Source organism: Gekko japonicus, unplaced genomic scaffold, assembly GCF_001447785.1.
Source record: "Gekko japonicus isolate JY-2015 unplaced genomic scaffold, Gekko_japonicus_V1.1 scaffold463, whole genome shotgun sequence".
Lineage (NCBI taxonomy): Eukaryota > Metazoa > Chordata > Lepidosauria > Squamata > Gekkonidae > Gekko > Gekko japonicus.
This window is the reverse complement of record NW_015160224.1, coordinates 966,480-969,504: the sequence shown is the minus strand read 5'-3', so window position 1 is coordinate 969,504 and position 3,025 is coordinate 966,480. Positions and strand designations below refer to the sequence as shown.

The window sequence follows — 3,025 nt, the reverse complement described above, 5'->3', positions numbered from 1 at the left end:
CCCTTGCATGCCCCTCTCCACCGCCACCCATCATGTCACAAGCTAGCATCACGTCAAAAGTTACTTAATCCTCATTAGGGGCCCCTTATGGAAGTACCTCAGGAGCCTGCAAGCGTACAGTTGAGCTCAAAGCTGGGCCACACTCGCACGTGTGTGAACCATCTCCTCCACATGGGAATGAGCAAAGAAGCTGGGATCAGGGCCACTCCTGCAGCTCACATGTGTGCAACCCCTCTCCCTCATTCACAACTTTAAAGGAGCAACAGTGTTCCTTTTTGCTGGGGTGTGTGTGTGTGTGCTTTGAACCACAAGTTGCATGGCTGCCTTGTGGCCCAGAGGATTCTACAAAGGCCCAGCTGGGCTCTGGCTTGCATGTGACCCCACAGGGCATCTCAGAGAGCCCACTGCCTCTCTGCCTCAGTTCCCCACCTTTAAGATGGGAGCAGCCGCTGCTCAAAGCTACTGTGAGAACTACTGAGGTACATATTAGGCTGAGCAAAAAAGATTTAGGCTCCAAAAGGTGCCCCTGTTGGTTAGAGAATGCTGGCAACTCACAAAAGAACTGCATAACTGTCCATATGACCACCAACACAACTGCTCTGCAAGAGAGATCTTTCATATCCCGGTTGCAGAGAAATATTAACTCTTTTACAAGAAGTCATTAATACCTTTTCACTACCAGGAACACTGCTGCCAGACAGCTCCCTTATCATGGACACGACCCAAACAAAGTTTTGGTGATTCCAAGCATGCTCTTAAAATCTGTCCTAGTGAGATATGTGGGGCTTAAATGTACTCAATTCTGGCTGGATTCAGTAATCTACATTCTCAACTTCTTATTTTATCATCATTCCCAAGATATGCCTTGTCCCAGCTGATCATGCTAGGCTGATCCCATCAGACACTAAGCAGTGTCAACACTGGTTAGTACTTGGACTTCTGGTTTTCAGTGCGGCGACAGCAGTTGGCTCCAGGACTTGCCCCTGAGTAGCCGTGCCGGATCGCCGTGTTCCAAGCAGAGTTCAAGGGATCTCGAGCTCCACTGGGCTTCCTGAAGAGAAGTCCAACACAGGGGGCTTGACTCCAGACTCTCCACGAGTGGCAGTGAGCGGATTGAGTCCGGAGTTGCCCTGACATGCAACCCAGGCGAGAGCTTCTGTGGGCAGCCACAGTAGCAGAGCCATGACTAGCTGGACAAGGGGAGAACCCCATACAAAAAACTAAAGAAGAACTTTCAAACCAAAGTACCTTGAATGAAACAAGTCCAAAAGAACCTTTACAAACTTTAAGCCCTTTAAACTTTTTAAATACAAACGTTAGAAGAGTGGAGGGGTGAAGGGATCTCCCCCCCCTTTCTTTTGAAGCAGCTTGGAAGAGAACTGCAAACGGAGCCTTTTAAATACCTCTGTGAGCTAAAAAAGAGAAATGGTTGATGTCTGAAAGTAAAACGTTTTAATAGATCTACTAACTTTACAACAACTTACTGTGGATTACAATATTGACCTATTTGGAAAAGTGATATTTTTGGGGGGAACTAATTTTACCTTATTGAAGCTTTCCTATTTCTGGAATTATAATTTGCTTATTTGGAACTGGATGAAGATTCCCTAATGGATGTGCATAAAATATCTGTATGTGTGTGTGTGTGTGTGTGGTGTGTGTGTGTGTGTGTGTGTGTGTGTGTGTGTGTATGTATGTATGTATGTATATATACACACACACACACACACTTAATAAAATATCAATTAAAAATAATAATCAGGCCCATTATATCGAGTGACTCGGAACGACACTGACCTGGAATCTAGTTTTTGGAGACATCTTAATACGCCATCGTTAGCAACAAACTGTAGAACTGAATAGCACCTTATGATTTTATGTTTTAACTATTATGAAATTATGTATATTGTTTTATTGATTTTATTGGCAATTGGGCCACTGCTGTAAGCTGCCCTGAGCCCGTTCGCAGGGAGGGCGGGGTATAAATTGAATGAATGAATGAATGAATGAATAAATAAATAAAATGTACTTTAACATTATTTGGATTATAAAGCAAAGACGAGTACCCATCTTTTGTTTTTAAAAGGAGAAAGAAGAAGAAAAAAGAACTGGTAAATTATCTGAAACCCAGTTTTATTTTCTAAACGTCACTTGCTGTGTGGTATAAATTCCAATCTGGTAGTGTTATGTTTTTATATCTTGTACCTACTAGAATACATTTTGTTCTAACTGTATTGTAAACAGTTGATAACATTGCCTGTATAAGCTGGGAAGGAAGAGTGCTTGTTCTTAGCATAATAATAATAACAACAACAACAACAACAATAACAACAACAATAGTTTTGGAAATACAGAAAACTGTTTGAATTTAAAGGTACTTAGAAAGAGGGAGCGGTGGCGCAGGTGGTAAAAGCCTGCATAAAAGTAATCTATCACCGAACAGCCTGATGGCTGTTCGAGTCCCACTGCAGCCAGAGTGAGCTCCCGGCCCTTGTCCTAGCTCCCACCCCCCCAGCGGTTCGAAAGCCCTTAAAATGGCAGATAAATGGGTACCCACTCCTAGGTAGTGGGGGGCACCCTACCTCCAATGAAGAAGTTGGAGGGTGGCGGTGGCGGCGAGCCGGCAGGGAGAACATGGCGGCGGGCCGGTGACGGGCAACGGAGTGACTCGAGTGGTGATTGGTCCGGACGTCGCGAAGGCGTGGTGACGCAGCATGGTCGGAGCCTGCGGGACAGAGACCCACGACTGCAGCATCGCGCAGCCGCACGCCGTAGGACCACCTCAGGGAGCCGATGGAAGAAAGAAAAGACCTCCACCGAAGACACCGCCTGGACATAGCAAGAACTCGCCATGGAAAAACAGAAATCTCGGCTGCTTGGGTGCCTGGTAAGGCATTCAACCCCCCCCCCCACACACACACACACTGTGGCCCTAGGTAGGTGTTTAAATGTTCAATGTAAACCGCTCCGAGCCTTCGGGAAGGAGCAGTATAGAAGTCTAATATGTATGTATGTAAGGTGTTTG

General features: G+C 45.6%; 1 protein-coding gene across 4 annotated transcripts in view; it reads right to left on the bottom strand.

The window, feature by feature from the left end:
* FUBP3 (far upstream element (FUSE) binding protein 3) overlaps positions 1 to 3,025 on the bottom strand; it is a 98,457-nt gene that overhangs the window by 72,551 nt on the left and 22,881 nt on the right. The window lies entirely within an intron of this gene.